Source organism: Rhineura floridana, chromosome 2 (genome assembly GCF_030035675.1).
Source record: "Rhineura floridana isolate rRhiFlo1 chromosome 2, rRhiFlo1.hap2, whole genome shotgun sequence".
Lineage (NCBI taxonomy): Eukaryota > Metazoa > Chordata > Lepidosauria > Squamata > Rhineuridae > Rhineura > Rhineura floridana.
In genome coordinates, this window is record NC_084481.1 from 156,544,754 (window position 1) to 156,569,953 (window position 25,200).

The 25,200-nt window shown below is 43.3% G+C and overlaps 1 protein-coding gene across 6 annotated transcripts in view; it reads right to left on the reverse strand.

Annotated features, from left to right (window-relative positions):
• Positions 1 to 25,200, reverse strand: part of AMBRA1 (autophagy and beclin 1 regulator 1) — a 243,867-nt gene that overhangs the window by 98,528 nt on the left and 120,139 nt on the right. The gene's annotated exons all lie outside the window — the stretch shown is intronic.

Genomic DNA, 25,200 nt, shown 5'->3' on the forward strand with positions numbered 1-25,200 from the left:
TCTCCACACCACTGTTTATACTTTGCACAAAAACAGAGCAAGATCTATGTCTGGCAGGCATTTCTTTGTGTACAGTTCTCCCTTCTTTCTGACTTTTCAGAGCATGAAATATGCCTGCTAATTCTAAATGCTTCAGATGGCAAGTCTTGAAATACAGGACAAAGGGGGCAGTCTTCTTTCAGTAAACATATTTGGTACATTTCCTTCTCGCAGGCAACTACTGGAGAGCAATCAAAGTATTCTTTCCTGCTTTACTGACTACTAATAAGGTAAGTTGCTTTGGAGTATAACCAACTATACAAAGCTTCACTGACATGCCATCTTTCTAGAACTGCTTCAGTTTCTCTCTCTAGGTTCTATGGTTCAAAATATCACAGTCCAAAAAATGGAAGTTTTTCTTATCGTAAACTTCTGTTTGATGTTGGCAGTCGAGGACATTCTCTTGTAGGGATGATGCCTCCTACTGGACTGACAGGCAGGGTCCAGAATCCTTTGCTTCCTCTTCCAGGGGGAGGAGCTGTTCCGCCCTCCAGTTTGAATGACAGAGCAAGAACCACTGCTCCACCCATTATCAACGAAGAACTAATCATCACGTTCTACCAACTGTGAGAGCCTAAAACTGGGAACTTAATGTCCAAGAGGAAATAAGCACAGCATCCAGACTAACATTACGATCTACTGTGTTAGACACGACAAAACAGCCTAAACATGCTAATGATGTAGGACAGAGGTCGAAGCCCTAGCACCACCCCCGCCCCCAAATCAGCAGAGGATTGGAAAATGTATCAGCAGAAGAAGGAGAGGTGGGGAGAATGTCCTCCCTTGCCAACATCAAACAGAAGTTTACTGTAAGAAAAACTTCCATTTTTACCTTTTGGCAGTGGAGGACATTCTCTTCTAGGGATGTATTGGAGCAGTCCCCTCACACTGGGTGGGCTTTCTCTGCCTACATCTACTGCTGAATGATCCTATGAAGAACCTTCCAAACAAATGCCACATCAGCTGATGAAAAACTGTTTTGTAGTGTTTCACAAAAGTATGCGGTGTAGTCAAAGTAACGGCCCTACCAATGTCCTGTATAGGAAAATTGCCCTTAAAAGTGGCAGAAGCTGCAGCCCCCCTAACTGAATGTACCATAAGACCACCATGATGTTCTTTGCCCAATGTTGAATATGCTTGGGAAATTGCTGAGCTCAGCCATCATGAACTGGAAGAGGCAGCTACTTTCTTTCCCTTAGATGGCCCCAAAAGGCCACAAACAAGGATTATGAATGACAGAATAAAAGGTGCAACCTAAATAAAATCTCAGAGCACGTTTTATGTCCAAGGAATGCCATAGTCTCTCCTGAGAGCAGGCACAATTTGGAGAAAACGAGGGAAGGTCTACTTCTTGTGACCTGTGAAAGGCCGAGTTTACCTTGGGAAAGAAGGATGGATTTGGATGTAGCATCACCTTGTCTTGGTGGAAGATGCACAGTTGTAGATCGACCAATAAAGCCACCAGCTCTGAAACACGCCTAGCAGAAGTAACCGCAACCAGGAAAACTGTCTTGAAGGCAGATGTATACGCTGGGGCTTCTATGTAACTGCTATAACCATTATGCAAGGCTGCTGTACTGCTTTTATGTGTGTAAATGCCTTTAGGAGGTTAAGATTTAATAGTTAAGCTCATAATGCTGTCTTCTGTAGCTTTGGACACCTGCCAGAGACCTAGCTTGTTAGAGATTAGGTCACAGAACAGTCAATGTCCCTCAGCTGTGTCTTATCTGTGAGAGGCTAGTGGGCTGAGAGATGGTCTTTTGATGCAGCCTCAAGGACACCTCTTTGAAGCTCAACTAGATAGCCACTAACGAGCTGCACATGCTGAGAAACGGTAGCACATGTGATAGGAGGCTGGTGGGGAGGGAAAGGACTGTTTGATGTACCTTCAAGGACAGTAGCTTTGGCACTAGTCCAGATAGCTCTAATGAGCCGCATGTGCCAAGGATGGGCTGCATGTGCTGATTACAGTAGGGCACGTGCCATAGAAAGGATGGCATAGACAGGTCAACATATCCTGCTTACACCAGCACAGCGTTCTCGCACGTAGATAGGAAGATCCATCAAGTGCCTTGACACCCCAGATCACGGGTGTTGCGCTGCAGCCAACTCAGAAGGGACAGGAAGGGGGGAGACATGAGTTTCAGGCACCTCTGCAGCCACAAGAAGCAGAGTTGGGGATTGTTGTGTCTGAGCAGGATCGTGTGGGAGGGGGGCAGCCTGCTTTCCAGCCAGTTCCCACGAATAACGCCCTTTCCGAGGAGCCGAGCGCACTGCCCCAGTTGATGCAGAGGACTTGTGGGGGGAAGCTTCAGAGTCAGTGCCAGCTCCTCCTTTACCAAGCAGTTCCCAGGAGGATTCCAGTGTGGCACCGCCCCCTGACCTTGAGCCCGTTGCTCGGGAGCAGGTGCCTTCAGATGAGCTGTTGGATGCGCGTCCCCTGTCTCCTCGTTCCCGTCGCTACGAGAAACGGACAGGGCAAAGACAGGAATTACGAAGGAGTCAGAGATTACGTTCGAAAACATTTCCTATATAAGCCTGTCGCTCCCATTGGGGGGTCGTTGAGTCAACTTCCTTCACATGCTGCAGAGCATGTCTAGAGTATAGTTAGGGACTCTAGTGAGTTAGCGTAGGGTTTCCTATGGAGCACAATGCCTTTGATGTATCCATTACTCTAATAAAACAAGATTTACTTGCACACACGCTCCAGCCTCATTCTTTCGGCTCTGGACAGGACAACGGGATGGGGATACTTCAAAGAAAGTAAGATAGTAGCAGCTTTGATGCTTAGTTTGATATAGCTTGATTAATGATGTACTGATGTCAAGATGTCATGATTTGACGAATGCTGTATGCCCTTATCATGTATGCTTTGCCAATCTTTTTCCTATAAAAGGAGCCCATGTAGCACTGCTTGGGGGTCAGACCTTAACGCCTCTCTGCGAGAGGCCTTGGGCCTGTTCCACTGGATAGGCATGCCTGTCATGGCCCAGTTCAGAGCTCAGACTGCAAGTGTCTATGCAGGGACCTCGCAGCCTGTTCCGTTTATTGGGTAGGCCTGTGTGCTTGTTAACTTGCTCAATAAAGTCTCCCTGTAAGTAAACTCTTGAAGCTATCTCATTGGCTCCTTGGAATTGAACTTAAAACTTAAGCAAGCCCACAGCTGGGGCTAAGACAGCAGAGCTGTGGAGTCGGTACACCAAACCTTCAGCTCAGACTCCTCTATTTTTCTACTGTCCGACTCCACCCAAAATTGCTTCCGACTCCAACTCCATGACTCCGACTCCACAGCCCTGGCTCAAATACAGCTGACTTCATGGGAAGCTTCTTTGACATTGTGAATTTATATTTTTTTTAAAGTATAAAATATAAGTATAAAATGATATATTTACCATATATTTTTACAATATTATAAGTTTTTATTTTGAAGCTGGAGTCGGTACATTTCTACCAACTCCGACTCCACCTAAAATTGCTTCTGACTCCGACTCCACAGCCCTGCTTGAAGGTAAGTATGCCGAATGGGCATGTAGCCATGGGCTCCCATGAGAGCCGACAGGACCCAGCTAAAGTTCCAGGTGGGAACATGATGGGCCACCTGAGGGGGAAGAAGTGCTACACCCTTGATGAACCATTTATAAAGAGGATGGGAAGAAGGAATATTTCCCCCCAAATTTGAGAAGATACTACTCAGCGCAGCTGCCTGCCTCTTGACAGTACTTGCACTCAGGCCCTTGTGTACTCTGGCCTAGAACAGGTATCTAGAATAGGCACTTCCTGCTTTTGCTTAATCTAATGTGCTAGAGATGCATTGTCAAACCAAGTAAATCAGACACCTTCCAAGACAAGGGGTTGACTCGTTCCCTGTAACACCATGCCAGAAATGCTCTCCAGGTGGAACAAAACACCCTGTTCGTGGATGCCTGCCTGGAGGAGAGTATTGTTTTCAGAACCTTTCAGCAACCAGGCTGTCAACCAGAAGAGCTCCGGATGCATGACTGCATGCTGCAATGGGATTTTGGAATGGAAGCAGAAACTGCTGAAAAGACCAGGAGAGAAACCACAACGATCAGACCTGTTAATAGTGCAACACCATCAGGTGCTGAGATGCCAGGTCATCCTGTGATCAGATGAGAAAGAACGTGCATAATGGACACCAGTAAAGAGAGCTAACTATACTCCAGAATGGTTTGGTGTTAGCCAAAACGTTAAGAAAGAAGCTTCCCCAGTTAGATGAAGCTTCTCAAACTTATGTGTGCTGGCAGAAACTTGCCATGCCATGGGAAACTGTGCAGCGCCAGCCATCCCCATAATCAAACTTTGTTTAAAGGGATATAAAAGACTAGAAGGATTGGCTGTTTTTCCTCTTAGTTAGACAATATAGAACCAAGCATCTTCCTCTCCTTGATTCTATTAAAATTATCATCAGAAAGGGATTATCTGTGAACGAAAGGAATAAAGAAATTTTATTTAATTCTGAAATGCCAAGGTTCAGGCAGAAAAGAACAACAAAATAGCAACTGAGGTTGTATGCACCATCATCTGCAAGCCAAGTTACTCCCATGGAAAACTGAGCTCTACTGAAGCTGTGTATACCTTCAGCCAATGTACTGAAACCCTGATAAATAAAGGCAACTGTGTCTTTTCTGTAGCTAACGGTAGACTTTCATGAAACTAGAAAAAAGGACAAGCCCATATTTCAGCTTCATCCCTCGGGATAACTAACCACCATCCTCTAGGGGGCACACTCAGCTCCTCGTGGCTTCATGAGGTAATCATCTGAATTTATTCCAAACTGTAGCTATTGAGAAGAGCCAACTAATCGTATTAATACTTTCACATATAAGTATTGCAAGACCTTGATGGATTTCCATTTACATACTTACCGACTGTGGCCCCCTAGAGGAGCGAAAAGGCTCTTCTGCTGTTGCCCTGGAAACACTCCCTGGGCCCAGACATTTTAGGCCTTCAGGAGAGAGAGAATCAGCTCTCTAAAATGTGTTGAAATGTTTTTTAATTCTTTTTCGTATTGTATTTTAGATTTTGTAACCTGCTTTGGGGCCTATTGGTGAACGTCGGGCAATAAATATAAATAATAATAACAATGGGAAGCAATTAGATACCAATATTCTAGCACCTTCAGGGAACAAGGGCAGGCAAACTCCTCAGCTAGGGCCTACTCCCATGTCGCTGCCCAAAATACTCATATCCCTTCTGTTCTGAGGAGAAAAGGGGCTATCCTTTCCACAGAAATAAACTTCCTTAAAACACATTAAGATTCCTCCCCAGATATTCATTTGTTTCTGAAGGAGGAGGGAATAAACAAGGCCAACCTGAAGGCTGAGAAGGTTTGAGGACTTTTGTATAACCCCTCCATAAAAGGAAAAAAAACCTGGGCCTTCAGATAACCACAATGACATATGACCCTTCTCCAGTGAGTACACTACAGCCCCATGTCTTGACCAAACCCCCGGCATCAGGGCTAGAACGCAAGGAAGATGGGATACACTGCCACCAATAGTGGATTCTAACTTTAGGCATCACAAACTTGAGTGATTAACACAATCTCCCCAAATTTTGATCAGCACCCTTTCCTTCAGCTGACAAAAGTCTGGATAAAGAGACCCCACATCAGCCATCAAGGCAGAAACAAGGGAAACATTTTATTTATTTAAGCACCTGTAGCCAGAAACTCCTCCTGTGGTGCTTGGACTGGGTTTTGTGCCTGCCCTATAACTTACGGCTTGTTTTGTGCATAGACCTCTGGGGTTTAGAAATGCCAGCTGCTAAAAAGGAGCCCTGAATTTCTGAAGAGATGCAGGAACGCATCCATGACAGGAACCTAGGAAACTCCCCCTCAGAAGGAAAGGAAAGTGGTGGTAAATATTCACAAGTAGTGCTGGCCCCCTCACTGTGCTCACCTAGTGAGGGAGAACCACACTATGCTGACCAACAACACTGGGGAGGGAAAGACTGGAATCCAAAACTTCCCCTTCCCTGTGACCCCCATATGCTCGTGTGTGGAGGGACTGGCTGGAGAAGTTATAATCAAAGCCAGTGCTAGCAACAATCAAGAGGAGAAGGTGTGCTCCACTCAAGAACAATGAGGAAGTTCATCCTTTAGAAAAAAATTATCCCTGAAAGGAGGGGGGAGTAATGAGTGCGCTTCACTCAAGAACAATGAGGGAGTCTGCTCTTTATTTTATTTGCTTATTTACCCTCTGGGCACCGAGCCAAGGAAATAGGAGAAAAACAGGGCAAACAGATGAATCAGCTGGGTTCCCAGAGAGTGCGGAAAAACCTGTCCCCACACTGGCCAGTCTGAGGAGAAAAACCGGCCGCAGCCGCTAGGGGGTGTTCAGACTGCTAAACACAAAATGGCGTTCCTACCTTTTTCTGTGGGGCATAACATCAGTCCATTCTGCAGTAAGACCAATTGAAAGAAAAAATGCTCCGAACACTACCTAGAAGCGTCCAGAACCACCACAGCAAGCGCTCTCTGTAAAACACAGCCTGATCTTTTTACCCCTCTTGCCAGTGTTAAAATAGAATACTTGATTACTTATTCATCCACCCTTGTTTGTGCCAAGAAAAACAGGGAAACTACAGGGGGAAACAGAGAAACTACAGGGGGGAAACTGGCAGGCAGATGAATCCGCTGGATTCCCATAGGGTGCAGAAAAATCTGTCCCCACTATAAAATAGCCAGACTGAGGAGAAGGAGCAGGAAAGAAATGGGCAGGCAGATGAATCCGCTGGGTTCCCGAAGGGTGAGGAAAGATTTGTCCCATTATGAACTGGCCAGACAGAGGAGAAAAGCGTCTGACACCTTTAGAATGCCTCTAGCACAAAACTGCAAAAACAAAATGGCGCCCCTGCCTTTTTGTGAGGAGAAAGATCTCTCCCCCCTATAACTGGCCAGGCTGAGTTGGGAAAGCAGCTCTAAAGGGCTACCAGAGTGCTTCACCGCAGACAAAAATGGCGCTCCCATTTCCCCTGCTATTCCTTCAGCTTCTCAAAAAACATTCAAATGGAGTGAATGGAAAGAAACACAAGTTGGAAGGCTATGTATAAGCGGCTGAAACCACCAGAGCAGGCACTCTTTGTGAAGGCTTTCTCAGCGCTCCAATATCAAAGCCTGGAGGACCGCTTGCCCCTGGAACACCGAGCGGACCCTGACAGTCGGCAGGTTAGACAGATGGCTCTGCCCTGGGAGAGAGGAATTGGCAGTTCAGCGGAGGCAAAGACCCCATAGGCCAATGCCAAAATGATCAGGTAAGTGCGGGGGGGGACCCCAGCACTGCCTATGTCTCACCTCACAAGCTCCCGCTCAGGCACTTACTGTACAATAACAACAAATCCAACACAGAAATCACAGACACACACACAAGGGAGAAAGGAAGAGGAAAACAAACTCGCAAAAGGCAAAATTTAGACAGAGTGGTGTAGTGATTAGAGTATTGGACTACGACCTGGGAGACCAGGGTTCGAATCCCCACACAGCCATGAAGCTCACTGGGTGACCCTGGGCCAATCACTGCCTCTCAGCCTCAGAGGAAGGCAATGGTAAACCACCTCTGAATGCTGCTTACCATGAAAACCCTATGAATATAGGGTCGCCATAAGTCGGAATCAACTTGAAGGCAGTCCATTGAAGGCAGTTCAAAAGACCCTACTGTTCATGACCACAGGCAGGGTCGAACTGGAGGGTGGGACGACTCCTCCCCCTGGAAGAGGAGGCAAAGGATTCTGGACCCTGCCTGTCAGTCCACTAGGAGGCGTCATCCCTACAAGAGAATGTCCTCCACTGCCAACAGGTAAATATTTCTGTTCTGATGTTCTAGTCTCACCAAATTATTGTGAAAGACTGCTGCCTTCCCCCCAAGTATCAGCATCTGTGTCAAAGCAGAATATCAAGGGCTGTGTGAGAACTATTCCACTGAGCAATATCACTATTTTTATCCTAATCTGTTATCTTTTCGGCACCTATTAAAGAGCTTCCTCTTTCAACAAGCCTTTTAAGTTGAGACCTTATCTCAGTCCGTGTTGGAATTGCTTTTTAATATGTTTTTAAACCTTTTTTTTTTAAAAAAACCCCGTTTTTAACCTTTTTTAAAAGATGTTTTGAAAGCTTTTTTTAAAAAGTTTTTAAAGATGTTTTGTTTTAATGTATTTTAAAATCTTTTTTTGATTTTTAAAGTGTTTTTAGTGCTTTTGTTTGCCGCCCTGGGCTCCTGCTGGAAGGAAGGGCGGGATAGAAATCAAAGAAAATAAACAAATAAATAAAATAATTTCTAGTCTGCCTTGTCCTTAATGCTCAGGGGAAGCTAGCGGTGTTGTTTTAAACAGCATTTAGCTCAAGACAAAAATCAGACAGAATATATAGTAAATGCTCTAATAGTCTAACACTGGCCATCAAAAGCTGATGCCAAAGAATAGCTTGCTCTTCCAAACTCCTCTCTGGCTCAGATTTTTGCCAGGTCTTGAGCAGAACTTCCACATCAGCCCACAGAACCACACAGAATGCCTCTCTACATGATTTTGTTGCCTTCGCTTGTGATTGTCGAGCCTCAGCTCTCTCTGGAAGGGCAGGGAAGGGGAAGGCATGAGTTGCAGACGCCTCAACTGCCAGAAGGTGCGGAAGATCCAGCTGTTGTTGTGTCTACTCCAGACATTAGGGAAAGGAGTGTGTTAGATGCTCCACCAATTCCCACGGGTGACCCAGCCCCCCTTGGGGACAGCGCTCAGCCTTCAACCATCCCAACGGATCAGTTAGGGGAAGATTCCGAAAGAGCAGTAACTCCTCCTTCACCAAGCTGTGAATTAGCAGTAACCCCCTTCCCTTCGTCCCGCAGTAACTTAGAGACGCCTGACGCTTCTCAACCCTCTACTTCCTGGACTGTTGATAAGGACCCTGTTTCGTCTGATGAGCCCATGGAGGCTCGCCCCCCCTCATCTCGCTCTCGGCGGCGGGAAAAGCGTACCGGGCAGAGGACAGGTGTGCGAAGGAGTGAGAGATTGCGCTCAAAAACTTTCCCTATATAAGTCTGCTGAGTATTGAGGGGGGTGTTGAGTCAACTTTCTTCTTACGTCGCAGAGCATGTCAAGAGTGTAGTTAGGGATTCCTAGCGAGTTAATGTGGGGTTTTCTATGAAGCGCACTGCTTTTGATGTATCCATTACTCTAATAAAACGAGATTTACTTGCACCAGCGTCTCAGTCTCCTGGTATCGACTCTGGACGGGACAGTGATAGAATAACCTACAGAGTGGCCAAACTGACCCAAGATCCGAAAGAGGGAAGAAACTGTAGATCTGTGAAAGTCACAGATTGTACCTTCTCTGTGTTCTTTTCCCATTGTCCCAGCCCCTTCTTCCATATTGGATTTTATCCAAAGAATTATACTCAAGAATAGAAACTGAAATTAATGAACTTGACTAACTTAGGTACATTAATTTCCATAGGTCTACTTAGAGTAACATTTAGTTGGATACAACCCGTAGTCTCTAAACAGCTGGCTACTGCTGTGTTGGTTTTGCCACTTCCTTCTCTTCACCCCATCCCACTAATAGTCCGATGGCAATTTTTTAAAATTTCTAAGCACTGGGAGTGTTCATAAACATTCTGTAACACCTTAATAACTGTGTCAATTGCTTGGGGCAGGGGGAAGAGGTAAAAAGCAAAACCATTATTTTCCTGCAAATTTAAGTTTGTTGCAATTTCATTTTATACCTTATATTCTCTCTCACACCACACAGTAAGTGCCTCAACAGATTATCTAACCATGGCTTAATCTTCATAAACAGGTGGATAAGATATAGGACTGTACAGATAAAAACAAGCACCATGATTTGTGCTTGCACAACAGATACCGGCTCCCTGAATAGGAAGTAAGCTACCATTTTCTGCAGCAGCAGGTCAAGCTGCCAAACTCTTTTCCTTGTCAATTTTAGCTTCACTCCACTATTCTGTGCCTAAACTATACAGAGCCACAATGTTGGAAAGTGCCGGGTAGACCACCTTCTTTGTATAGAAAAGACATTTTTATTTTTTTTACTTCAATACATACAGTAAAGCCTGACAAATCAATAAACACTATTGCCAGTCCACAACATAACTCTGGCCTCACTATACAGTGTCCCAAGTTAAAACACACGATATTGCAGCTCATTACCTTTCACAATTGTATCATGACTGGGGCAACAATGCTCAACAAGTATTTACTTGAGCTAAATTCAGGCTAATGTGAGGGGATGTTAAGGCTAACAGTGCACCCAGAGGGGAAACAGAGCTTCATTAATAAAAATGAAGTTCTTGATAACTTAAATAAACCCATTTTTGTAAAGACAATCAAGAGGGACACAAGTGCTGACAGCTCATGCCTATAGATTACACACCTAGAGCACATGATGCTCATTAAGAGCTACTACCCAGTGAGATGGCTTCCAGGCCAGCTGCTGTGCCTGAGCAGCATCATTCACCTTGTCTGAAAGATGCTAGGCTGACGGACAGTGCCTGAGGGAGTAATTTATAATTCTTCCCCAAATTTGATGGCAAGGGAGCTTGAGAAGATGCTAGGGTATGAGGAGAGCCTCTTGAGCACTCTTGTGGGAAAGCGGAGACAAAAGAGCAGAATAGGATGTCATAGGAACAGTGGGAAAGACAATAAACACAGAGGTATGGATTTTATAAAACCAGAAAATCTCTGAAGAATCAAAATTGGAATAAATAGTTGTGCATGCCCTGAAATCTTAATAGGATAATAGGTGGTATATAAATATTTTAAAAAAGTAAATCTGAAGATTCACTAGTCCTAACATTTTACACAATATGACAATGTACTACTATACATCCAGGGTGAACACTCAGAGGCCCTTGACTGGTCAGTCACCTTATATTGCAGTGTTGTTACCTGCCCTGAGACCTTTTGGTAAAGGGTGGGCAAGAAATCTAATAAATAAATAAAATGTTGGGTCTTTGGCAGCATGGAAAGCCAGCAGGGAGGGAACCAGGAGGCATGAGGGGAATCCAGCAAGCCGGCAAGCAAGCAGGAGAAAGAGTAAGTCCTCACATGCACAAGAGACAGGTCTTTGCCTAGGCAAAGGTTCAGGCTGACCAAAAATACTTTTTCTAGCTCTCCTAAGGCTAAGCTCAGGCTAAGCTCAACAGAGTATTTGTCTTTTAAATTAAACGGCAGTGCAAACAATTTTGTATTCTCCTCCGTGAACTTCTGTCTGTCAATTAAGATCTGCTTCAGAGATCCTTCTTCCTCAGGTTAGGCAGGTAGTGACCAGAAAGAACTTCTCCCAATAGTGTTGTCCAGATTATAAAAGTTCCTTCCTAGGCATGTGTACTCAGAACCTTTGTTGCTATCTTTTAGGGACTAGGCAAATTAAAATCTGACTTGATCTCCCATGCTTTTAATGGCTTTTAATGTTAAACATAAGAACATAAGAAGAGCCTGCTGGATCAGGCCAGTGGCCCATCTAGTCCAGCATCCTGTTCTCACAGTGGCCTACCAGGTGCCTGGGGGAAGCCCGCAAGCAGGACCCGAGTGCAAGAACACTCTCCCCTCCTGAGGCTTCCGGCAACTGGTTTTCAGAAGCATGCTGCCTCTGACTAGGGTGGCACAGCACAGCCATCACGGCTAGTAGCCATTGATGGCCCTGTCCTCCATGAATTTGTCTAATCTTTTAAAGCCAAGCTGGTGGCCATTACTGCATCTTGTGGGAGCAAATTCCATAGTTTAACTATGCGCTGAGTAAAGAAGTACTTCCTTTTGTCTGTCCTGAATCTTCCAACATTCAGCTTCTTTGAATGTCCACGAGTTCTAGTATTATGAGAGAGGGAGAAGAACTTTTCTCTATCCACTTTCTCAATGCCATGCATAATTTTATACACTTCTATCATGTCTCCTCTGACCCGCCTTTTCTCTAAACTAAAAAGCCCCAAATGCTGCAACCTTTCCTCGTAAGGGAGTCGCTCCATCCCCTTGATCATTCTGGTTGCCCTCTTCTGAACCTTTTCCAACTCTATAATATCCTTTTTGAGATGAGGCGACCAGAACTGTACACAGTATTCCAAATGCAGCCGCACCATAGATTTATACAACGGCATTATGATATCAGCTGTTTTATTTTCAATACCTTTCCTAATTATCGCTAGCATGGAATTTGCCTTTTTCACAGCTGCCGCACACTGGGTCAACATTTTCATTGTGCTGTCCACTACAACCCCGAGGTCTCTCTCCTGGCCGGTCACCGCCAGTTCAGACCCCATGAGCGTATATGTGAAATTAAGATTTTTTGCTCCAATATGCATAATTTTACACTTGTTTATATTGAATTGCATTTGCCATTTTTCCGCCCATTCACTCAGTTTGGAGAGGTCTTTTTGGAGCTCTTCGCAATCCCTTTTTGTTTTAACAACCCTGAACAATTTAGTGTCGTCAGCAAACTTGGCCACTTCACTGCTCACTCCTAATTCTAGGTCATTAATGAACAAGTTGAAAAGTACAGGTCCCAATACCGATCCTTGAGGGACTCCACTTTCTACAGCCCTCCATTGGGAGAACTGTCCGTTTATTATGTTTGCAACCCTTTTACTGCCTTTGTTGTTCTGACATTTTTAATTGTTTTCACTTCATGGTTTTTTATTGTTTTTTTCTGCTGCTTTTAATTGATGATGTTTTGATGTTGTACCTTAATATGATAATGTAAATAACTTTGACGTTATATGCAATGCAGGGAGTATAACAAGCAACTTGACTCTCACTCAACAGATCCAGGAACTGCTACTGTTGGGAGCATTAAGCCTAATAGATGAGATGGTGGTAGTTCTGTTAAAATGTTCTGTTTTCAGATGTTCAGATTGCAAATAATTAACTGTGTGAAGGAAGAAAAAAACTTCAAATTAAATCAGCATTATGCTATATTAGGGTTCAGCTGACAATCTGCCAAGAGGCAGCTAAACGGATGCTGAAGAGACTATTGTAACTTGTGAGATTTTAGTTATGCTAGAGAACATGGCTTTTATAAGATTCAATCAAATACAAAAAGATCAGAATGTGATAGGTGGATATTCCTTTCAAACCTGTTGGTTCACAGTTATAGACCAATGTGATTTTGGAATTCCAGTAAGAATTTGATGAATGGCTGGAGAGACTGCAAGGCTCAGCACTATGGTCAGAAGTCAGAGAGTGGATCGGTCAGTTGTGCAGTCTTGAGGAACTGTGATGAGATTCAGAAAGGGACTTAAGGAAGAGACTCTGAAGAAGTGAGAGACAAGCCTGAGGACAGTCTGAAGCTGGAAGCAGCCACCACGGCCAGGGGGAGCAGCTAGAGACCAGAGAGAGACCAGGAGCTGAGGAATCCTGGTAGTTACTGGCAGCTGATGAAGAGGAGGGAACCAATGCCTTAAAGTTCAAATGACTGAAGGCAAAAGCTAAGAAGATCTGAAAAGAGGAGAAGATTCCAATAGCCATCCTTTGGGAATTGCTGAGGCCAGTGTGTCAGTGGTTGGCAGTTCCCCTGAAGAAACAGTGAATACCTAACTAGAGAGAAGACTTCTGGTAAAGACTTGTAAAGTCCGTATGGTAATTGTGGGGAAGACAATCTTACCAGAGAGAAGGTTTCAGGTGAAGCCTTCTAATCAGCCTGTAATTTAATTGGGGGTGGAGCAAAAGGCGTAATTGGTTAATTGTTATTAGCACAGGGAAAAGAACTAAACAACAACATGAACACCTGTTTAAAGCAGTAATATCATTAATGAAAATGGAACATCTTTAAAGCAACAGCACTATATAAACTTTTTAAGCTAAGTATTATTATGTAATCACCTGCAAATAAACATTCTCTAATATTATTTTAAGCTTTAATAAATTACAATACATTTGTTTTGAATTTCAAACCTTAGGGTTGTATTCAAACTAAGTCCTATTCAGAACAGACCCACTGAAATCTGTGAGCTTAAGTCTGTCAAGTATATTAACTTCAATGGGTTTACTTTGAGTTGGACTAGCACTGAATACCACCCTTAGTGTTCTGGTCTGCCCGTCCCATGCCTATATCCAGGTATTATATGTAAAAATGAAAAAGGGTTTATAAAAGTATAATTTACTTAAATCCTAATGATTTTTTCTCTGCAGCCATGAAGTTATCCTTACCATGTGCACCAAACTAGATGTGTACAACATTAGCATGTTGGCAGAGCTCCTAGACTGACATACTGTAGATTAATTCCCAAATCAAAACTTGTTTTTTCAGGCAGTAAGATCTGCACCAACAGTTGGAACTTCCAGGAGGCTGGGGAACATGACTTACCATCATTGCCCTCCCCAACATTTCCCTTTTGCTGCTGTTGGTCTCCTCTGGAAGAGGGAGCCAGCTGTAAGTCATCTAGCCCATGAGAAGACCCCTCCCCTCTGAACTGTATTTACGTCAGACTGCGGAAGCTCCATGGAGGGAAAGAGATGAGCAGCTAGAGTTCTACTGACTATTAATTTTCTTTTTCCTTTGTACTTACGTATTTAAGTCTAAATTATTTCTTTTGTAATATTGAATGTATTCTATGTTAAATTGCTGGTTTTTGTTCTATTTGAATCTATTGTTATGTTTTATAAACTGACTCCCCTACTCCAGTGCTTTGTATTTTGAACGTTTGTGGTAAGGCACTTTGGACACAGCTCACTGTGGAAAGACCGCATATAAATAAATTCACTCAATCAATCATAGCAGGAACATAAAGGGGTAACAGAAGTAGGTATTTTTAATATCTGGTATATGTGGCAGAGATCCAGCATGTAATAATATAGTGATAGAACAGTAAAACCTAGCTTACCCACAGTACTCCACATATTTGATGGCAGATGGTGAGATTAAAAAAAATAAAAACAAAACACCAGGGTCTTGTTTGTTTGTTTGTTTGTTTACTGCGGTCAAAGACCCATCACACAAAGGAATAAAATACAAAATACAAGGGTAGCATAAAATAGGATACAATAAAATACAAATACTGTGTATCTAGATAGGATCAACGTGCTAAAGTCATGTAGTAGGTCATTCAGGACAAAGATTTTGACCATTTAAATTGGGCAGCATGAACAAATTTAGCAACAGACATAGTAAAAGTCCTGTTTGAGTCTGTCAAAAGATAGAGTAACAAACGATCAGAAGACTCATTAGGAAGCTTTTTTATGATAGGAGATAAATATTTAAAACGTTCAGAGGAATATAATGGGCAGACAAAAAAAACATGTAAGAGTGTTTCGGTACCACCCTCCTTACAGGGGCAGAGGCGTTGGTCATAAGCTATACCCCGGTATCTCCCTTCCAATAATGCTGAGGTTAAGCAATTAAATCTGGCCTTGGTGAGTGCAAGTCGATATTTGGGAACAATAAGAAAATCCAAGTATGAGGCACAATTCAGAGGGTCAAAACTCAGGTTGAAGTGAATGGGAGAGCATACTTTGGATGCTGCAGCAGTTGAACTTTGGAGATCTATATCCCTAAGTCGGGCTCGAATGGTAGATTTAACCATTGCTAGAGTTTGGGAGGATAAGTATTCTATGGAAAAGCCTAACCTGGGAAGTTTAGCATGAAATGTTTTCATCCACGTGGAAAGATAAGGATCTTTCCAAAGGGATGCTAGATAGCCAGGAGGGCATTCATAGGATAATTTGATCCAGTAATTGAATGCAAGAGACCATGCTTGACATTCAATCGAGGCTAGTCCAGATTCTAACCTGAGAGCTGCGTTTGGGACGCACCTTGGGACACCAAAAATTTGTCGTAAAAAATTAGAGAGTACTGATTCTACAGAGGAGTTATAAGCACGGATCCACAGTGGGGCACCGTATAAAAGTTGGGGAATAATCTTGGTTCTAAAAACCTGGATAGCAGTGGGAATATACTGCCCCCCTTGGTGTAAAAATATCGAAGAATACCCTTTGCTGTGTTCCGGGCAGTCAAGACAGCCGCACGAATATGGGGAGCCCAGGAGAGAGAAGAATGAAACGTAATGCCATGGTATTTATAATGCGTAACCTGGGCAATTTGTTGGGCATTAATTGTCCACTCAGAAACAGAGGTGCGCTTTGAGAAAACTAGAATTTTGGTTTTAGAAAAATTTATAGTTAACTGATTATCAGAGCAGTAGGACATAAAAGCTTGAAATAGGCGTTTAAGGCCAACTTTGGAGATTGATAGGAGGGCAGAGTCATCTGCATATAGCAAAATGGGACATCTGTGTTCACTAAGTTTGGGGGGATGGAAGTCTGGGGAACGACACCTTATTTTCAAATCATTCAAGAAAAGGTTAAATAAAAGGGGAGCCAGGATACAACCCTGCCTAACCCCTTTTGTTGTGGAGATCGAATTTGTTAGGCCACCATCACGCCCACAACAAACACGGAGAGAAGTATGCAGATGCAGGCTAAAAATTAGGAAAAGAAGCCTTTTATCAATTGCTGTTTTTGCAAGCTTAGCCCATAATTTGCTCCTTGGGATAGAATCGAAAGCAGATTTTAAGTCAATAAAGGCGACGTATAGGCCATTTCCCATTCGGTTCCTATATTTTTCTGCCAGATGGTTTAAAAGTACACAATGATCCAGCACAGATCTACCCCTCCTAAATCCTGCCTGTTCCCAACCCAGAATGTTATCCTCCTCTAACCAAATGGACAATTTCCCCTTCAGGTAGCTAGCATAAAGTTTTCCTACTACCGAGAGAAGGCTGATTGGCCTGTAATTTGTGGGATCATCTCTTGGACCTTTTTTATATATAGGAATAACTATGACTTCAAGCCACGCCTCAGGGAAATGGCCGGTATTATTTATCAGAGTGAATAGGTTAGCTAGTATGGGAGCCCACCAGTCTTGGTGACATTTCAAGAGCTCCGGGGGTATATTGTCACAACCCGGGGCCTTAGCAGATTTTAAGCCACCAATCAAATCAATTATTTCACTCTGGGAAACAGATGGCCAAACAGGGAGATTTTCAAAATCAAAAGAAAAGGGATGCTTTGAGGGAGTATATCGGGTATCCTCATACATATCTGTGAAGTATTGTTCCCATATGTGGGAGGGAATATTGCATGGAGCAGGATTAGTGGACCTCAAGGTTCCAGAAACAAGAGACCAGAATGTTTTCGAATTTTTGGTCCTGGATGCATAAATTAAGGCCTTCCAGCCATCGTGTACTGCTTGCCTCTTTTTAATGGCTACTAATGCCTTATATTTTCTTTTAATGGTAAAGTACTCGGAAGGAAGGGTACTAGCATTTTGTTGGCGATATTGTAGATAGGTCTGTCTTAATTGTCTCTTAACAGCTAGACAGTCTTTATCAAACCATCTAGGAGGACCTAATCTTAAGTTTGTTCTAGAACAGGAGGAATTGGGGACTAAGAAGGAATTTAGAGTCACAGTCAGGGTATCGTAGACATTTAGGGCCGTTTGGAGGTTGGAAGCCTTCACTAATTGTTCTTGAATGGCCAAAGCAGAAGGGGAGAAGATAAAGGCTGCAACCACAGAAGCTACACGTGGAGACCAAATGGATCTCTTATATATGAAATACGCTGAATTGGCTGCCGGATTGTACTCCATATCTAGGCGGCTCTTCTCTTTTAATTGAATTGAAAGGGTTAGAGGGAGATGATCACTATCTTGTCTCTTGCCCACAAGGAAATTAATTGATGAATTTAATAGCTGATGGGAAATTAGCGCATAATCGATTAAACTACTTCCTCTACTAGAGATGTAAGTGTATTCGGCGCAGGTATCCAGTGGATTAAGGCCATTAAGGATAATAAGATTACGGCTTCCAGCTAGGCGGGTTAGACAGATTCCCGGATAATTAACCCTAAGGTCCTTAGAGACTTTATCATGGGCAGGGACATTGTGTTCATTATCCTCACCACCCCCCACAGTTTCGATGCAAAAAGTGTAGCATTATTAGGTCCAATCCTGGTGTTAAAATCTCCCATGATGATTAATAGGGCTTTGGGAAACCAGGACTCAAGTTCTGTTATATAGCTGTCTAGATCGTCCCATAATTGATCGGTGTATTCCCTTGACGAACATGGAGGCATATAAACATTAATTAAGAGAAGAGATAATGTATGAAACGTCAACAGGACAGCCATAGCAGCATTATTGCACGGATGGAGGCTTCTGAAATGAGCAGTTAATGTAGTAGAGAGTAGCATTGCCATACCTCCTTTTGCTCTACCTTTCCGTTTACCCAGGGATGGAACTGCTGGTAAATCAATAGAGGAAAAGCCATCCAGGAATAAGTTATGGGTAGACCAGGTCTCCTGGAGGAAAATTATATCGTGTTCATTCAGGTAAGTGCTCAGTTCTAGATTATTTTGCTTGGCATTCCAGCCTGCTATGTTCCACGATAGGAGATGTAGTGCAGGCTTTGACAACAAGGCGTTCCGACGTATGCAGAAGGATGTTGCGGAAGAGGCTGTTATAGATCCATGTGTAGAGTTTATTAAAGAAGGAGAATGTCAATGTAACTCGCTGATCCGATTTAAGGAGCCTGTAACATCCGCAAAGATTGCACCAGATATCTTAGTGGGAACTGCATATGTATTCACCGGTTGTATTGGCTTAACTGGAGAAAGGTCAGATTCAGATGGGGAAGTAAAAGAATATTTTTCCGACGGAGTCGCATCAGGTTTCATAGCAGCTAGTCGTTGTATTAGCTGGTATAGCTTATTGATAATCATCGATCGCTCAGTATCAGGTAAATGGGAATATAGTTCCGTAAGTTGGAGCTCCTCAGGCTCCAATTCCTGCATTAAAGCTGACAGGGCTTGTGTCCCACTAGGGAGAACAGAGGATCGAGTTGACGTTGCAGGACTAAGCTGTAGAGGATTCCGTTGGGGGACATGAGTAAGAGTCATCCCTAGCTCAGAAGTAGTCGATCTGGGGGATTGTGAAGTGTAGAACACCAACGGTGAAAGAGGAGCAGTATTAATGTAATAACGCTGTATTACTAAGCCCCTTTTCTTAAGACTCCCCCTTACATGATAGATCTGGCTGGCGATAGATGAAGAGTGAAAGGTGACAATCAGACGCCAGTAGTCAGGATTGATGGATATGTTAGCCATAGACTTGATATAGTTCGTGTGATGTAGTGCAGAGAGAGATTGGCCAAAACAGTTATCCAAAAATGGGATACTCGGGAAGGAGGGCCAACGTCCAGGGGCCCTCCGATGATATAAAATTACCAATTTTTCGGATTGTAGTACAGGGTTCCAGGGGAGAAATTGAGCTTTAGCAAAGGATGGCCTTGTATCCGGTGGAGTCGTCAGTGATAAAAGGCTTTCTTCCAAAGCCCTATTTATAGAGTCATTTCTGGAAGTTTGGCTCTCTTGATTTAGAGACATACCCTTTATTTGTAAGGGACTGTTATTAGGTTTTATAGGGCATTGCTCCCTCAGGGTGTCACTCGACGTCTGGGTATCCAGCAATTAAATAGAGGCTTAAAGTTCATTTTCCTATCAGGACTAGGTTTAGAGTTCTTAATATTCTTTGATTTCTTTGTTTGCTTCTGCCTCCCAATGCCTGAGCAGTTTTTCTTCGAAGGCTTATTCTTATTCTTGCCAGCTCCTCCTAAGGTCAACTTCTGTTGAACACAAGTAGGTGGAGAAGTTATCAAGGTTCCATGATCAAAAGTACTCTTAAGAAGGTGAGGCCCGAGTGCCTGCACCAGCGTGGTAAGTAAGTTATTAGTTTCTGTGATATACGTTTTAACTAGGCTCAGTTCTTCGAACAAGAGAGCTTGCCAGCCCGGACCGGGAGTCCTAGGAGCGGCGGAAGATGGAGAGATTGAGTAATTTGCCTCTAGTCTCGTCTCAGGTAGGGACGTTGGTTGCCTCTGGGGTTCATGATATGAGTCGATAGTAATTACCTCCGAAGGAGGCCCACCATTCACTGAATTTAAGGTACAGTTGAAGCCAGCATCTAACAGCTCCTCAGCCAGACTTTTAGCAGCTGTATTAGCAGCATATGCTTTTATTGAGAAGGGTTGATCTAAAGTTCATTCATGTGACATTTCTGGCAGAGGGTTCACTTCCTGTGCACTTTGGGGCTGTGATGGAGGTTGCAATGAGTCATGAATGTATGGAAAGAAGCTCGTGATTTTGGATTGAAGGTTACTTGTCAAAACATCGCCCTCAGTATCTATTCCCAGCTCCTGATATCGCCTCCTTGTTAGAACCATTTAGATACACAAATTAAAAATAAAATATAAAAGGTAGGTTTCGTTTTCAATTCCAAGGAGTGTCTCAGAAGCTTTGCACTTGAGGTTTATTTCATGCAGACTATATAGTGCGTTTATTTAAGTTCTGCACTCGGGTCGTTTTCGCCTTGCATTTAAAGTCGTAAACTGGAGTGATTAATGGCTGAGTCTACAGCCAGAGATTAATGGCGTTCGACTCCTTCAGTTTGCAGCCGTCTTTAATAAGCAGCGTCCCATATATAAAATGTTCTAGTGCTGTACAGGCTTACGGCTTGCAGTCGAGTACTCAAGGGAGTTAAATTTTCAAAAATGAAGGCTAATTACAAGTCGTTAAAAGCAAAAGACCGAGAACACATATAAGAGTGTCTTACCGGAACAGAGGTAGCAGGAAGTCCATCAGGGTCACAATTCTCCACACCCAACCACAGAGAAAGAGGGAATGGGTGATCAAAAGGGGGTTTGCAAGCAGTGAGTACAGAACTAGTCAAAGCACAATTCCAATTTTAGTACTCTACTGAAAGAGTTCTACTGTATTCCTTGCCTATGTGCCCTTTCACTTTTAAAATCAGGCTCCAATTGCCCTCTTTACACATGATGGGCAGTTCCATGCATAAACACATATAACTTCTCTTATTGCAACTCGTTTGGTCCTCAGTCTCCTTGAAATAGGGAGAGTACAGATGTAATGCTGGCCCCTGATCCTGGTTAGCAAACTGTGAACCCGCTCTGAGAACATACATTCCCAGTCCTAGAGTAAGCATTACCCCTTTCCTCCTTAACAATTATTAAGGAATTCTTTGACGTTGGGTGCACAGTGCTACAGTGATTCCAGTCCTACCTACAGGACTAAGTCCAGAGAGTAACACTGAGTGATTGCCTTTTGGCCCCCTGGCAGCTGTACTGTGCGGGGCTGCAGTGTACCAACTTATCTCCATGGTATTTAGTATCTATATGAAGCCACTGGGAGCACTCAGGAGTTTCAAAGCAAGGTGCCATCAGTATGCTGATGAAGCTCTACTTTTCCATAACATCCGAATCAAGAGAGGCTGTGCAGGCCCTAGACTAGCGCCTGGACACAGTGGTGGAATGGATGAAAGAAAATAAGATGAGCTTTAATTCTGGCAAGATGGAAGCACTGTAGGTGAGTGTTTTCCATATCCAAGAAATTGGTTAACTACCTGCCCTGGATGGGGTTGCATTTCCCCTGAAGGAGCAGGTACGCAGTCTGGGGATGCTTCTGGATCCAGCTCTATCACTGGAGGCCCAGGTAGTTTCAGTGGCTAGAACTGCCTTTTATCAGGTGCACTCAGTAAGACAACTACTACTGTTCCTCGACTGGGCGAGTCTGACCACAGTAGTTCAGGCATTGGTGTCTTCAAGACTAGATTACTCCAATGCACTCTATGTGGGGCTTCCCTTGCACTTGACCCGAAACTGCAGATAGTGCAGAATGCTGCAGCCAGATGGCTGACAGCAGTGAGCCACAGTCAGCATATAATACCTCTGCTCAGGGATCTACACTGGTTGCCGATTTGCAATTGGGCCAAGTTCAAGGTGTTATATAACTTGACAGGTATAACTGAAACTTGGTGGGATGACTCCCATAATTGGAATAACTGAAGGATATACTTGTTCAGAAAGAAAAGAAAGGAAGGTGGAGTTGTGCTATATATTAAAAATATATATCCCTGCACAGAAATACAGGAGGATGTGCTTGGTAGCTCCACCAAGAGTATCTGGATTAAAATAAATGGGGCAAGGAATAAAAGGAACAAGATGGTTGGAGTCTACCACCGACCACCTAATCAAGGAGAAGATGAGGATGAAACTTTTGAAAACCAAATTGCCATGTTTCAAGGAGGCATGATGTATTAGTAATAGGGGACTTCAATTACCCCAATATCTGTTGGGAGACAAATTCTGCCAAACATGGCCCCTCCAAGAAATACCTGCCAGGTTGGAGATAACTTTCTCCTACAGAAAATGGAGGAAGGAACTACAGAATCAGGTATTCTTGATTTGATTCAAACCAACAGAGATGACTTGGTGGATGAAGTGGCAGTTACAGAAACTCTGAGGGAAAGTGACCACGCTATATTAGAGTTCTTGATTTTAAAGGAAGCAAAAGCTGGACTTACCCTGCGTCCTGCGTACCCTGAACTTCAGGAAAGCTGATTTTAATAAGAACAATGGTAAAGTAAGGTTCCATGGCAAGCGACCCTAATAAGAAAAGGAGTCCAGGATGGGCGGGGAGTTTCTAAAAAAGGAAAGTAAAGGCAAAATGGCAAACAATTCCATCAAAGAAAAAAGGGGGAAGACAGTAGAAGAAGCCAATGTGGCTTCACAGAATGCTTAGAGGTGACCTGGGGGGAAAAAGGACACATGCAGGAAGTGGAAAGCCAGACCACAGAGGAAGAGTACAGACAGGTATCATGGAATTGCAGGAATGGCATCAGGAAGGCTAAAGCTGAAAATCAGCTGAGGTTAGCGAGGAATGCTAAAAGCAATCAAAAAAGCTTTCTTCGGATACATCCACAGTAAAAGACAGAGGAAAAAAATGGTGGGACAGCAAAATGATAACAGATGACAAAGAAAAGGCAGAAGTGCTCATTTTCTACTTTGGCTTAGTCTTCTCCCCAAAGAGGGTCTATGACCCTCCTGGGAAACATGAAGTTGGAGGGCAGGATTGCAGCTTGAAACTGATAGACAAATGGTCAAGGAATAAATCATTTTAAATGAGTTCAAATCTGCAGGGCCTGACAAACTGCATCCTAGAGTATTGAAGCAACTGGCTGAAGAATTACCAGAACCACTGTCTATTAGCTTTGTGACATCGTGGAGGATGGGTGAAGTGCCGGATTACTGGAGCAAGGCTAATGTTGTCCCTATCTTTAAAAAGGCCAGTGGGAACTACAGACCAGACAGCCTTACAACAATAAAGTGGTCAATCTGTAAGCACCTTCAAAACAATGCAGTGATTGCTAGAAGCCAACATGTATTTACTGAGAACAAATCCTGCCAGACTAGGCTTATCTCATTTTTGAGATTCCCCGCCCCCATCTTCAAAAAGGGCAAAAAGAAGGAACCTGATAACTACAGACTAGTCAGCCTGACATCAATCCCTAGGAAAATTATGGAGCAGATTAAAAAGGAGTCAGTCTGTCAGCACCTTGAAAACAATGCAGCGATTACTAGAAGAAAACATGGATTTATGAAGAACAACTCCTGCCAGACTAATCTTACCTCATTTTTTGGATCAGGTAACCTCCCTGGTAGACTGTGGGAATACTGTGGACATAATATATCTCGACTTCAACAAAGCTTTTGACAAAGTGCCCCATGAGATTCTGATTAGCAAGCTATATTAAATGTGGGCTGGATGGAACAACTATCAGGTGGATCCACATTTGGCTACACAAATCGTACTCAAAGAGTGCTTCCTTCCTTCTCAAACTGGGGGGAGATAACAAGAGGGGTAATGCAGGGCTCAGTTCTGGGCCCAGTGCTCTTCAACATTTTTATTCATGACTTGAATGAGGAGGTTCAGGGAATGCTTATCAAATTTGCAGATGATACAAAATTGGGAGGGATAGCTAATACCCTAGAAGACAAAAACCAAATTCAAAGTGATGTTGATAGGCTGGAGCACTGGGCTGAAAACAGAATGAAATTGAACAGGGATAAGTGCAAAGTTCTACACCTAGCAGAAAGAAACCAAATGCACTGTTATAAGATGGGGGATACTTGGCTCAGCAATACTACATGCAAGAAGGGTCTTGGGATTGTTGTTGATCACAAGCTGAATATGAGTCAACAATGTGATGTGGCTGCAAAAAAGGCAAATGCTATTTTAGGCTGCATTTACAGAAGTATAATTTTCAAATCACATGAAGTATTGGTTCCCCTCTATTCGGCACAGGTGAGGGCTCATCTTGAGTACTGCATCTAGTTCTGGACACCACACTTTAAGGATACAGACAAACGGGTTCAGAGGAGGACAACAAGGATGATCAGGGGACTAGAAACAAAGCCCTATGAGGAGAGATTGAAAGAAACGGGCATGTTTAGCCTTGAGAACAGAAGCGAGATCAGATAGCACTGTTCAAGTACTTGAAAGGTTGCCACACAGAGGAGGGCCATGATCTCTTCTCGATTGTCCCAGAGTGCAGGACACGGAATAATGGGCTCTAGTTGCAGGAAGCTAGATTTCAACTGAACATCAGGAAAAATTTCCTGACTGTTAGAGTAGTATGACAATGGAACCAATTACCAAGGGAGGTGGTGGGCTCTCCAACACTGGAAGCATTCAAGAGGCAGCTGGACAGTCACCTGTCAGGTGTACTTAAATTTGGATTCCTGCACTGAGCAGGGTTTGGACTCAATGGCCATACAGACCCCTTTCCAACTCTACAATTGTATGGTTCTATGGGTATATAAAGACCTTAACAACTTGGGACCAGTTTACTTGCGGGATCATCTTACCCTGTATGTGCCCACTCAAGCACTTCAGAACTGGCATTGTTACAGGTGCCACATAATATCTATCCTGCACTTGTTTTGCAAACTGCTTAGAGGTTTTTTACAATCAAGCAATATATAAATTTTAATAAATAAATAGCTTTAATTAAAACCAGGACTTTAAACTCTGATTGTGATGGCACATTCTAGAGACCGGTTTCTGCTTTGCTAACAATGGGAAGCAGGGAGCCCGAGTTATGTCTGTACCAGCCTAAAGACTAAAAAACAAAAGGTCCTCCATAATTAGACCTTGCTCATTAGTTTATTCCAAATGGCATCAAAGAAAATTATTAAAAATACTTGTCTGGCATAAGCCCCAAGTCACAATACAAGCAACATAAAGATCAAGAAGAAGGATGCTAATTAGAACAGGGTATGTGCTACAAATGGTCGAATA